Here is a 14,306-nt window from a genome sequence, read left to right as displayed (position 1 = left end):
GGACCATATGCCTTACCTCCATGCTATCTCTTTGGCCCCTTCGTTAAAATTTTTTAATTTGTTTGGTTAAAAGGCAAGTGCCTTATACTTTGAAAGTATGTATAATCTGATGTAATGTTCCACATTGTTCCTAATACAACTTTTTTTTTTTTGGCTTTTTTTGGGGGAGCCAAACCTGGTGATGCTCAGGGGTTACTCCTGGCTATGCATTCAGAAATTGCTCCTGGCTTGGAGGACCCTATGGGACGCCACGGGAATTGGACTGTGGTCCATCCTAAATTAGCATGTATAAGGCAGACACTCTACTTCTTGCGCCACTGCTCTGGCCCCAATATCAATTGTTTTGTCTCTTAATTTTGACTAGAGGTTTGTTAAATTTATTCATCTTCCCAGAAACCATCATTTGGTTTCATGGATTTTTCCCTATTTTCTTTTTTTTTTTTTTTTTTTTTTTTTTTTGTGGTTTTTGGGTCACACCCGGCAGTGCTCAGGGGTTATTCCTGGCTCCAGGCTCAGAAATTGCTCCTGGCAGGCACGGGAGGACCATATATGGGACGCCGGGATTCGAACCGATGACCTCCTGCATGAGAGGCAAACGCCTTACCTCCATGCTATCTCTCCGGCCCCTGATTTTTCCCTATTTTCTAATTGCTTTAATTGTGTTGGATCAAACCCAGAGCCTGATACATACTAGCCATATGCTATTCAACTCAGTCACATCTCTTTCATATTTTTAATTAGATTGAATTCTGCACTATGTTTATTTCTTTTCCTGGGTTTCATTTGCATGTTTTCTTGTTTGATAAGAATAATTTGTATACTGATTTAAATACCTCTTTTCTAATTGTTACGTTTATATTACAGATTTATTTATAGTAATGCTTTTAATTGTCACAATCACATTCTTCTAACATAGAAAAGTTTAAAAAATTGTGCGGAACCTGACTGAGTGATAGTACTGCATGTGGGCATTTGCCTTGCATGTGGCTACCCTGTCTTCGATCCCTGACACCTTCCATTCCTGAGCCCACCCGATGTGATCCCTGAGATAGAGCCAGGAGTAAGCCCTGTACACCCCAAACTAAAAATAAAAATAAAAAATGAATAGTGAACTACATTAACTAGGTAGGAGAGATAGTGTAGGGTTACAATTTGCTTTGCACATGGCTGACTCAAGTTTGATCCCTGGAATCCCATATAGTCAATTGAGTCCTGCCAGGAGTAATTTCTTAGTACAGAGCCAAGAGTAACACCTGAACATTGCCAGGTGTGGTCCAAAACAAAACAAACAAAAAGAAGTTCATTATAATTTTGATTCAATAATTTTCAACCAACTGAACATTAATTTTAGAGTCTGACGTTTTGTTATTTAAAATTATGAATTAGGGGGCCGGCAAAGTGGCGCTGGAGGTAAGGTGTCTGCCTTGCAAGTGCTAGCCAAGGAATGACCGCGGTTCAATCCCCTGGCGTCCCATATGGTCCCCTCAAGCCAGGGGCAATTTATGAGTGCTTAGCCAGGAGTAACCCCTGAGCATCAAACGGGTGTGCCCCCCCCCAAAAAAAATTGTGAATTAGGGGCCGGAGAAATAGCGCAGCAGTAGGGCTGCTGTCTTGCATGCAGTCGACCTGGGAGGGACCTGCTTCAATTCCCAGCATCTCATATGGTTCCCCAGTCTGCCAGGGGTGATTTCTGAGTGCAGAGCCAATAGTTACCCCTGAGCACTGCGGAGTGTGGCCCCAAAACCAATCAAGCAATCAATCAATAAAGTTTTTTTTTAAATAAAATAAAATGGAATTGTAAATTACTTCTGGAAACATTTAAAGGTTATATAAATATATTTTTGAATATAAAAATATTCAAAGCTATATAATAGTCTTTCTGTTAGTTCTTGTTTCATGTGTGATAGTTACAGGCTTTAATGAAAATTATCGTGAAGTTTTCTTTAATATTTAACTTCTTACATTGTAAGTTTATGTTGTTGGATGAAATACATTTACTAAATGCCAAAAGAAAATAAAAAATTGAAAATTCATGAAATGTAATCAGAATTTTAAAATTTATAGAAATAGTAGTTTTTATAGTAGCAAATTGCAAGCTTATTTATGATTTGCTATATATTTACTTTCAAACTTTTAAATACCTTTAAATATATTTTATTTTAATACTTTACTTAAGTACTTTATTTAAATATTTTAAATACTTTTAAAAATATACTTTATTTTGGGGGCCGGAGAGATAGCACAGCGGTGTTTGCTTTGCAAGCAGCCGATCTAGGACCTAAGGTGGTTGGTTCGAGTCCCGGCGTCCCATATGGTCCCCTGTGCCTGCCAGGAGCTATTTCCGAGCAGATAGCCATGAGTAATCCCTGAGTGCTGCTGGGTGTGACCCAAAAACCAATATATATATATATATATATATATATATATACACTTTATTTTAAAACTATAAAACTCAATTGTAGCTATAGTTTTAGAATGATAATTTATCTGAAAACAGGGATATTATTTAAAATCCCTTCTGCATACTTGAAAAATAATAAGCCTTTGAACATTCTGTCTCTCAGTATGACTTACTTTTGGCAAACTTAGTTCTACTATTAGTAGAAATCATATAAAGTGAACTTCATGTCACTTTCATGACAAACCATCCAAGAATTAAGAGGTTATAATTTGTTAGGTGGAGAATATGTCTTACTAGCTTGATCTTTGTGATATTCTGATTCTGTCTCAATTTTTCCCTCATTATGGTTCACATTTTTCTATTTTTATGCATGTCTATTAATTTTAATTATATAATCACACAAATATTGTTCTGATACCTTTGTCTTTCCATTTATATTATTATTGGATATTGTTAAGTTACTTAAAAACACTTTGGTGGCTTTGAGTTTTGCTTTTAAGATTTAATAGCAAATTTGGAGCAGAGTATAGGGAAAATTTTTTCCACTCCTGGAGCAAAAATCTTATTAGTACTTCTCCAAATATTCTACAAATTATTCACCACCTAGGTACAGAGATCATGCTCTCTTCCCGTAAGTGTGTGAGTGACAAGTATATTCTCTCTGATTCTTTTATTGTTTTCTTCCATGATTGTGGATATTTACTTCCACACTTGTGGAATACTCAGTGAGACTTTTTGCGTATCTCTGCAGTTCTCTCATTTACCAGCTTTCTCTTCTTTGGTACTTGTTCTGTGAGTGATCTCTTTGCACCTTTCTTCCTTATGTGGTAGAAAGTACCTATGGAACAGACTTTCGCTTTGTTGGACGATAGGTTGGACATACCTACTTAGAAGTAGACTGGTGCTTCATAGTTCTCACCTAATTTATTTCCTATCTCTTTGGGAACCTTGTTTTATATTGTAATATTGTGCCCCCACCTCCACATTTTGCTGTTTTTATTTTGTGGTATTTTTGAAGAGAGTAATGTGAAAAAGAACAATAATTCTGGTCCATGTTATTTCATTTTGGCTAACAGTAGAAGTCCATCTATTTTTAAGAACGATTAAAGTACATTTTAAATATTTTGTAGGGGCTAGAAATTGTACACTAGTTAGAGCACATTCCTAGGTAGTTTACATTCAGCCCAGATTAAATTCCCAGTCCTTCATAGTCTCCTAAACATTACCAGGTGCTCTCTAAACACCAACTAGCACTGCTGAGTATCACAGGGCTCAAGAAGCATCCTTATGCCCTTGCAACAAACTGCTGAGTGCTGACTAAAAATTTTCAGAGGAGGCTATAGGTCTACTGAACACCTCTTTGGGGGAGGGGTGTCTTAAAAAATGGTTTAATGCCTGTATTTATTTAATGGTACTTTGTCATTTTCCTTATTTTTCTTGGTTAGTTCCATTCTTTTGAAGTCTCCAAAAGCTAACATTTTCTCTTGAATCATTAGGACTATCTATTATTATCATTTACGTTTCTATGGGTCTCAGAGAGTAAATATAAAAAGCCATCCACTTGTTAATAAGGAGCCAGCCCTTCTTCCCTATCATTAATTTTTTAGTTACATTTTACATTTATCTTTTTTTTTTGCATTTTTCTTGAAATTTGTTTCTCAGATATTAAGTTAGTAGAATTCAATAAAATCTGAAGAACAACAGGTTCTTTTAAGTTTTACTTCCCTTCTCCATTTTTCTTTAGTTACTCTTTAATCCCTTTCTCTTCTTTTTATGAAAAATATTTTATTAAACAAAAATTTAATTTTGCAGTGTAGTTTCTAGTGATTTGGGGACATTAGCCTGATGAATAGAGGTTTTAAGGTCCAGAGCTTAAGTGCTGATTTGCCTGGCGGTGCTCAAAGTCACCAGGGTATACCTGATGATGCCCAAGCGGACATGTGGTGTTAGGAATCAAACTTGGGACTTTGCAAACATACATGCAAGTCATTTACTATTCCCCTTTGAGTTATATTTAGTTGACTTTTTCATTTTTATGCTGTTGATTTCTAAACTCTGTAAAGATGCTCTGATGATATTCTCACTTTCTGTGAGAATTTCTTTAATTCTTTTCATTAATCATTATGATTTCTCTTCCCTTCACCACATTCATCCTTCTCTTCTCAGGATGAACCCATTGTCTTACGTATGCCAGGGAGATATGAATACCTCTGTGCCTTTTTCATGACCCAACTAATCTACTTCCATTTTTGTTTGTTTGGTTTTGTTGTTTTGGGGTCACACCAGTAGTGCCACCATTTAATTGCTAAACCCAGTGGTTATTTTTTAATTTCTTACCTTATGGATTTCTTAATGGATTTGTATTGTCAAAAAAAATAAGCTAATGAGAGGGAATATAATATATTTAGGCAGACAATTCTACTGATCCAATTGAGTAGCTTATTACTTCAATATCATTATTACTTTATTAACTTCCTTTGGAAGAACTTCAAAGTAAGTTGCTTATAAAGAACCTTCCATTCATTATAATATATAATTATATAATCATATATATAGTTGATGAAGTATCCTGTAATGCTTCTTAAAATATGGACAGGTAATATCAAGGAAATGTAACCATATCCAGAATTGACAGTTATATACAATCAACATTATTTAAAGTAATATTTTGTTAGAGAATATCTAAAGGGAATATTTCCCAGTTAGGGACATGTTCACATTATAATTGTTCATGCTTATTGAAAAGAAATTCTACTAGATATTTAATCCAGGAGTTTGACAAACATTGACTTTTCTTAGTTCAAAGGAAAAGAGGCCTTAACTTGTCACCATGAAGATTTAAGATAGCTTCTATAGGAATTGTATTGTTTTAATTAACTATACTTGACAGTTATTTCCAGTGTGATTTCTGTGCTTTTTGTTTCTTTTTTTAATTTTTTTCAGAAAATAAAATTTCCTCTTAATTTTATTAAATTATGATGCGTATTTTAATGTAAGCCTTTATGGAAAAACAATGAATTTGTGCTCTTCAAATGAAAACAATTATACTTTGTAATCTGTTTTATTTGAATGGTTCTTATTTTGCTTCATAGCTTTTTATTTTGCCTCTTTAAAAAATATTTGAATATCATTACAAGGTTACAAGGTTTTCCATAATATATCCCCCCATATTTAAAGTTGTTCATGATTGAGTTACATTCATACAATGAATAACACCCTCACCAGTGCACATTTCCCACTACCAAAAGTCCCCAGTTTCCCTCTCATCCTCCCTAATGCCCTCTTTAAGCCTCCTTCCTAACCTCCTCCACTTGTCTCTGGGGCAGGCATTTTACTTCACACTCTCTCTTTCTCTGTCTTTCTGTCTCTCTCTTTACCTCTTTTGTTTTTTTGACACTATAGTTTGCATTACTGTTAATGAAGGGGTGCCATGCATATCACTTTATTCCCCTTTCAGCACACAGCTTGTATTTATTTCTAATATATATTTTTATTTAAACACCATGGTTACAAGGTTCTTCAGCCCCCACCCCCCAGATATGAGTTACAGTCATACAATGTATAACAACCTTCACCAGATCAAAGATTTCCCTGTCACCCTCCCTAATACCCTCTTCTCTCTCACCCACCCTCTCCTGCCTGCCTCTGGGTCAGGCATTTTACTTCACATACACTCTCTCTTTTCTTTTTTAGATTGTGCTTTATACTGCAAATGAAGGGATGCCATGAATGTCTCTTTAGTATTAGACCCTTCTCTGCTCTAACTTTACTGACTGCTTTTATGGCAAGCTACCTACCATGGGCTAGTCCTCCTAATTCTCATCTCTATTGTCTTTGGATATCATCCTCACACTGTTTTTTATTTTTCTTATATCCCACAGATAAATGAGATAATTCTATGTTTATCCCTCTCCCTCTAATTTAGTTTATTTAGCATAATACTCTCCATGTTCATCCATGTATAAGCAAATTTAATTACTTCTTTTCCTAACGGCTGCATAGTATTCCATGTATACCACAGCTTCTTTAACCACTCATCTGTTGTCAGGCTTGTGGATTGCATCCAGATTCTGCCTATTGTAAATAGTGCTGCAATGAACATAGGAGTGCAGAGGTCTGGGCCAGAGTAATAGTGCAGTGATAGGGCATTTTTCTTGCACGCCGCAGCTGACCCAAGACAGACCTGGGTTTGATCCCCAGTGTCCCATATGGTCCCCCAAGAAAGGATTGATTTCTGAGTACATAGCCAGGAGTAACCCCTAGCATCACCAGGTATCGCCCAAAATCCCCCCCACCCAAAGAGTGCAGAGCTCATTTATGTATTGTGTTTTTGTATTCTTACGTGCAAAAATTTTTTCCATTCTGTTAGCTGTTTTCTAATTTTAACAAGTGTTTCTTTCGCCATGCAGAAACTTTTTAGTCTAATGTAGTTCCATTTATTTAAGTTTGATGCTATAACTCTTGCGATTGGCATTCTACCCTCAAAGAATTTTTTGATGTATAAATCTTGAAGTGTTCTGCCTAATTTTTTGTTTGTTTTTAGGATATATCCCTAGCATTGGTATTCAGCATGCAGTTTTTGTCCAGAGTGATCAGTTCTAATTATCACTTTCATAGTAGTCTCTTGTCTACTCTAACCTCACCCTCTATTCTTTATGGCAGGCTTCCTACCATAAACTGGTCCTCCTAATCCTCATCTCTATTGTCTCTGGATATCCCCACACTGTCTTTTATTTTCCTTATATCCCAAAGATGGGTGAGTTTATTCTATGTTTATTCTTCTCCCTCTGACTCATTTCACTCAGCATAATCTTCATGTTCATCCATGTATAAGCAAATTTCATGACTTCATTTTTCCTAACAGCTGCATAGTAGTCTATTGTGTAGTTGTGCCACAATTTCTTTAGCCATTCATCTATTGTCAGACGTCTGGATTGCTTCTAAATTCTGCATATTGTAAATAGTGCTGTGATGAACATAGGAATGCAGAGGTCATTTTTGTATTGTGTTTTTTTGTGTTCCGAGCTTATAACTATATGAGTGGTATCGCAGGGTCATATGGTAACTTAATTTCCAGTTTTTTGAGTCTTAGCTGTATTGTTTTCTAGGTAGGTTGGAAGAGACAATATTCCCACCAGCAGTGTGCTTAGCTCTTAATCTCTTAAAAATTATCCTCAGGTGAGGACCAAATAGATAGTACAGTAGGTAAGCTGCTTGTCTTGATAACCATCAACCCAGGTTCAATTTCCATCATCCTCTATGGTCCCCCAGCAGTGTCAGTGATTTTTGAACTCAGAGTTAGGAGTAAGCTATGAGTACAACTGGATGTGGTCCCCTCAAGCAATCAAACGATAAAATATCCCATGTTGTTTATCATATCTCTGATTGTCATAAGACATAGAGTGCTAATTTGATTGTGGCATTTTCTACAATGACTAAAAGGATATAGGGCTTCAGTAAGGAAGGGAAGAGAGGGAGAATGTTTGAAACAAGAACAAAGAGAGTATGGTATAAGGGAAAAATAAAAAGGGCAGCCATTTTTTTTTAAGTTGAAGAACTTAGGCCGGAGAAATAGCACAGCAGTACGGTGTTTGCCTTATATGCAGAAGGACAGTGGTTCAAATCCCGGCATCCCATATGGTCCCCCGAGCCTGCCAGGAGCGATTTCTGACCATAGAGCCAGGAGTAACCACTGAGCACTGCCGGGTGTGACCCAAAAACCAAACCCCCCCCCAAAAAAAAAAAAAACGTTTTAAGAACTTAAAACTTGTTCCTGGAGATAGCACCTGCCTACCTTTGATTCTTGACATTCCACGATTCTTAAACACCCCCTATTGTGGCACTAGAGGCCCCCAGCACCATGAGGATGGTCAAAGTATTCCCAGCACTGCAAAACTTTGTACTGAACCAACTGTTGGATTAGCTAAGAATCCCTTGTGCACCCCAGACCTCCTAAGCACAGCTTTATAAAAAGTCGCCCACCTCTTCACACTCACAAAGATTTTTTTTTTTAAATATGGAACGCTTCACGAATTTGCGTGTCATCCTTGCGCAGGGGCCATGCTAATCTTCTCTGTATCGTTCCAATTTTAGTATATGTGCTGCCGAAGTGAGCACACTCACAAAGATTTTTAAAACTTTATTCTTTTAAATAGTTTAAAAAGTACATCTCTTAAAATATTCAAAACTCTTTGAAAACTCCAGTAACCCTAGAGTGCACATATAGTTAAGCTACATGATATATTTGTATGTTTAATGTTCTGGAAAATCAACTTTGCATTATGAAACACTGGGGGAGGTAGACATTTTTCAAGTTTTAGAAAGTTTGACTTCAAACATATTGAATTTTCTTTATCTGTCTAAAATAAACATATAAATTCTTTAGAAACAGGAGAAGCAAGTTTGCAATCATGTGTACTTTCTAAATATAATTTTTCACGTTAGAATATTATGCATGTTAAGGGAGAATTTTTTTAGATAAATTATTTAGAAGTTAGTGTATATCTTTTATATACAATAAGTTCTTACTCTTTTCCATACATACTGGGAAGTTTGGTTATATAAAGAATGTATTATGGAAGAAGGCCCTCAGATAACATTATTTTGATCAATGTAGTTCAGGATTTGGGTATTTTTCCTCTTTATTTTAAGATATTAATGAAACAATATTATTTGAGTTGTCAAACCTAATTCCAACTCTCTAAAGTGTAGCGCTCAGGGGCTACTCCTGCCTCTATGCTCAGAAATCACCCTGGCAGGCACAGGGGACCATATGGGATGTCGGGATTCGAACCACTGTCCTTCTGCATGAAAGGCAAATGCCTTACCTCCATGCTATCCTCCGGCCCCTAAAGTGTCTTTTTTATATAAAGAAAACAAACATATGACCTCAACAGAACAAAAATATACTTTCATATTGTACAAATGAAAGAAAGATTGAAGATAAGGGTAGGAGGAAGATGAAAAGAGGGGAAAATAGAGATGAGGCAAGAAGGGGAAAGAGGAGAACAAGGGAATAGAAGAACTTCATAAGCAGGTTTTAGAACACAAAATTTTAGCTAGTTTAAAAATAAAAACAAAAACTGGAGGCCAGAACTATAGTATAGTAGGTAGAGCATTTGCTTTGCTTGTAACCCAGGTTTGATCTCCGAAATCCCATATGGTCCCCCGGACACCATCAGGAGTGTTTCTTGTCATAGAGCCAGGAATAACCCCTGAGCACTGCAAGATGTAGCCCCAAAACAAAAAGAAAAAGCAATAACTGCTTTTTAAAAAGTTCTGATGAGTCTTTTTTTTTCTTTCTTTTTTTTTTGGTGTTTGGTTTTTGGTTTTTGGGTCACATCTAGCAGCAATCAGAGATTTCTCCTGGTCCTACGCTCAGAAATCGCTCCTGGCAAGCTCTGGTGGGGGGAACCATATGGGATGGCGCGATTCAAACTACTGTCTTTCTGCATGCAAGGCAAATGCCCTACCTCCATGCTATATCTCTGGCCCTTGAGGAGTCTTTGAAAAAGTATTAATGTCTCACTTTTCTTTTTTTATTTATTTTTATTTTTTTTTAGTTTTTGGCTCACACCCTGTGACTCTCAGAGGATATTCCTGGCTATGCACTCAGAATTTACTCCTGGCTTGGGGAACCATATGGGATGCCAACAGATTGAATTGTGGTCCCTCTTATGTCAGTCACGTGCAGCACCACTCCTGCCCCTCATTTTCCTTTTTAACACTGTAGTTTTCACTATTGTTAATGGAGCAGTGCCTTGCCTGTTTAAATTCTTCATTATTTTTGCATTGAGTTCTTGTCCAGAAAACAATCAATTCCAGATATCATTGTCCTAGTAGACTCTTCTCTACTCTAGCTACACTAACTGATTTGATCTTTGTGCATGATGTTAAGGAGAGGTCTGAGTAGTAGTTTGTTTGTTTTACATGTAGTTGAACAGTTTTCCGAGCACCACTTTTTTTTTTAATAGAATCTTTATTTAAGGGGCCAGAGAGATAGCATGGAGCTTAGGCATTTGCCTTGCGTGCAGAAGGACAGTGGTTCGAATCCCTGCATCCCATATGGTCCCCTGAGCCTGGCGGGGGGTGATTTCTGAGCGTAGAGCCAGGAGTAACCCCTGAGTGCTGCCAGCTGTGACCCAAACCCCCCTCCCAAAATATATCTTTATTTAAGCACCATGATTATAAACATGATTGTAATTGGGTTTCAGTCATTAAAAAAACACCCCACTTCATCAGTGCAACATTCTTACCACCAGTGTCTCCCATCTCCCTCCTCTCCCATCCCCTGTATGTATTCAAAACAAGCATTTTACTTCTCTTATGCACTAACATTGTCATTGTAGTTGTTTGTAGTTATTTCTCTAACTGCACTCACCACTCTTTGTGGTGAGCTTCATATTGTGAGCCGGTCCTTCCGGCCCTCATCCCTGGGCATTATTACAATAATGTCTTTTAGTTTTCTTAAAACCCATAGATAAGTGAGACTGTTTGTGTGTGTGTCTCTCTTCCTATCACGCAGCATAATAGTTTCCATGTCTATTCATAGGAAAATTTCATGACTTCATCTCTCCTGATGGCTGTATAATATTTCATTGTGTATATGTACCATTGCTTCTTTAGCCATTTATCTGTTGAAGGGTATTTTGTTTGTTTCCAGAGTTGTTTCCAGAGTCTGCCTATTATAAATAGTGAATATAGGTGAGGAAGGAGTTTTTGTATTGAATTTTTGTGTTCCTAGGGTATATTCCTAGGAGTGGTATAGCTGGATCATTCGAGAGCTCAATTTCCAGTTTTTTGAGGAATCTCCATATTGTTTTCCATAAAGGTTGAACTAGCTGGCTTTCCCACCAGCAGTGAATGAGAGTTTCTTTCTCCTCACATCCCCGCCAGCACTGATTGTTCTTTCTGATGTGCCAGCACCACTTGTTGAATAGGCTTTCTTTGTTCCACTTGGTATTTCTTGCTCCTTTATTAAATATTAATGGTTCATAAACCTTTGGGTTCATCTTAGGATATTCAAATCGTCTATTCCATGATCTAAGGGTTTGTCTTTGTTCCAATACTGTTTTAATGACTACTGCTGTATAGTAAAGTTTAAAGTTGGGGAAAGTTATTCCTCTCATGGGGAGGGGGGCAAGGATTGCTTTAGCTATTTGAGGACATTTATTTCTTCATATGAATTTCAAGAGCACCTAATCCGCTTATTTAAAAAATGTCATAGGTATTCTTAATAAGGATTGCATTAAATCTGTAGAATGATTTAGGAAGTATTGACCTTTTAATGATGTCGTTTCTTCCAATCCATGAACACGGTACATGTTTCCATTTACTTGTGTCCTCTTTTGTTTCTTAAAGCAGTTTTATAGTTTTCTTTATACAGTTCATTCACTCTTTAGTTGACTCCAAGGTATTTGGTTTTTTGAGAAACAATTGTGAATGGTATTGTTCTTTTTTTTTGTTTTTGTTTTTCTTTTTGGGCCACACCCGGCAGTGCTCAGGGGTTACTCCTGACTGTCTGCTCAGAAATAGCTCCTGGCAGGCACGGGGGACCATATGGGACACCGGGATTCGAACCAACGATCTTTGGTCCTGGATCGGCTGCTTGCAAGGCAAACGCTGCTGTGCTATCTCTCCGGGCCCGGGATTGTTCTTTTAATATATTTTTCTTCTCTTTCATTTTTATGTATATAAAAGTCATGGGTTTTGTGTATTAAATTCATAACATGCCACTTGTTTTTCTAGAAGGCTTTTTTTGTGCATTCATTTGTATTATCTCAGTATCATGTCATCTCAAAACAATAAGAGCTTCATTCTTCTTTTCCTATGTGAATGCCCTTGATATCTTTTTCTTGACTATTTGCTATGGCAAGTACTTTCAGAATTATATTGAATAGAAGTGGTGAAAGGGAGCAACTTTGTCTTGTGTCAGATCTTAGATGAAAGGCTTTTAGTTTTTCTCCATTCTCCATAATTTTTGCAATCGCTTTGTGATAAATGGCTTTGACTTTATTGAGGAAAGTTTCTTCAATTATCATCTTATTGAGATTTTTTAATGAGTAGGTGCTGAATTTGTCAAATTTTTTCTCTGTGTATTGATATGATCAAATATATATATTTTTTGATATGGTCTATTGACTGACTTGCATATGTTAAACCATTCTTGAATCTCTGGAATGAATCCTACTTGGTCATGAGATATAAGCTTCTTGATGAGTTGTTGGATTCTATTTGGTAGTATTTTGTTGGTGATCTTTGTTCACCAAGGATATGGGCCTATAATTCTCTTTTTTATGGCATCTCTGTCTGCTTTTGGTATCAGTTTGATGTTGGCTTCATAGAAACTATTTGGGAGTGTTTCTGTTTCTTCAATTTTCAGGAAGAGCTTGATGAAGATTGGCAATAGATCCTCTTTAAAGGTTTGAAATAATTCACTACTGAATCCATCAGGACATGGGCTTTTTTTTGGGGGGAGGGGGGTGGAGGTTTTCATTTGATTTCAATTTTCTCAAAAGTGATAGGTCTGTTTGGTTATTCCTGATCATCTTGGCTCAGCCTTGGAAAGTTGTAAGAGTCTAAAAAAAATTATCCATTTCTTCCAGGTTCTCTTTTGTGGCATAAAGATTCTCAAATTAATCTCTGATTACCATTGGAAAATCTGTAGTATCCATAGTGACTTTTCCATTTCATTTCTGATTCTGATTCTCTGTCTTCCTTTCCTTTTGAGTCTTGCTAATGGTCTATTGATCTTGTTTAGTTTTTCAAAGAACAGTTTCTTGCTTTCACTGATCTAAACTTTAGGATTGTTTTTTTGGGGTGTTCTGATAATTAATTTCTGCTCTAGGTTTTATCATTTTCTTCTGCCTGCTTACTTTTTGATTCATTATTGTTCTTTTTCCAATTTCTTAAGCTGGACTCTAAGTTATTTATGCAAGTCTTTTCTTCCTTTCTGATGAATGCTTTCAAAGCTATAGGTTTCCCTTTTAATACTGCTTTAGTTGTATCCTACAGTTTCTGATAATTTGTGTCTTCATTCTCATTTGTTTCCAGAAATCTTGATTTCTTCTTTAATTTTGTCTCTGACCCACTAGTTGTTCAGTAGTGAGCTCTTATATTTCTAGGTTTTTAAGTTATTTCTCCTTGTCTGTTTGTAATTTACCTCTATTTTCAGTGCATTTTGATCTGAGAAGGTAGGACAATATCTATTTTCTTGATTTTATGGAGGTTTGTTTTTATGGCCCAGCATGTGGTCTATCTTGAAGAATGTCCTGTATGCATTGTGAAAGTATGTGTATTCAGTTTTCTGGGATTGAAGAACTCTATAAATATTTGCCATGCACTCTCTTCTATTTCTTCCTTCAAAGCCAGTCTATTTTTTAGCTTGGTTGACCCATCAAATGGTGATAAAGTCAGTGTTAAAGTCTCCCATATTATCTCAGACTTCTATTTTCATCTGTTCACATTCTTTGAGGATTTTTTTCCCATTATCTAGTCATTTTTTAAGGCTTTTTTTCCCAACCTCTGTTGGAAGCACCTCTTCCAGCTCACTGATTCTGTCCTCAGTCATTGTTACTCTGCTGGTGAGGTTTTCAAGTGAGTTTTTTATTTCATCTACCCAGTTTTTCAGCCTTATTATTCTATTCTCATATTTTTTTAATTCTTATTTGTGGTTTTTTTCAGTTTGTTCAATGGTTTCTTTGAGTTCTTTGAACACTCTATATTTCTTCTTTAAAGTCCTTATCTAAGAGGTTTTATAGGTGGTTGGTACTTGTCAGGTCTTCAGAGCTACCATCTTTATTTTCTAAGCATGGTGAAGATCTGCATCCTTCCCCATGGTCACACTTGTGGTGTGGTGTTTTCTTTGTGCAGTTCTGGAGTTCATTGACTAGGAAAAGTTTGTGAC

The 14,306-nt window shown here is 36.5% G+C and overlaps 1 protein-coding gene and 1 non-coding gene across 2 annotated transcripts in view; one reads left to right on the top strand and one right to left on the bottom strand.

Moving 5' to 3' along the window:
• COG5 (component of oligomeric golgi complex 5) overlaps window positions 1–14,306 on the top strand; it is a 262,931-nt gene that overhangs the window by 171,290 nt on the left and 77,335 nt on the right. The window lies entirely within an intron of this gene.
• LOC125996223 (U6 spliceosomal RNA) lies at window positions 8,412–8,518 on the bottom strand. The gene has a single exon (XR_007491234.1). It is a non-coding gene; the product is annotated as a U6 spliceosomal RNA (small nuclear RNA).

The sequence above is a fragment of the Suncus etruscus genome, chromosome 1 (assembly GCF_024139225.1).
Source record: "Suncus etruscus isolate mSunEtr1 chromosome 1, mSunEtr1.pri.cur, whole genome shotgun sequence".
Taxonomy (NCBI): Eukaryota; Metazoa; Chordata; class Mammalia; order Eulipotyphla; family Soricidae; genus Suncus; species Suncus etruscus.
This window is presented reverse-complemented; position numbering and strand designations above follow the sequence as displayed.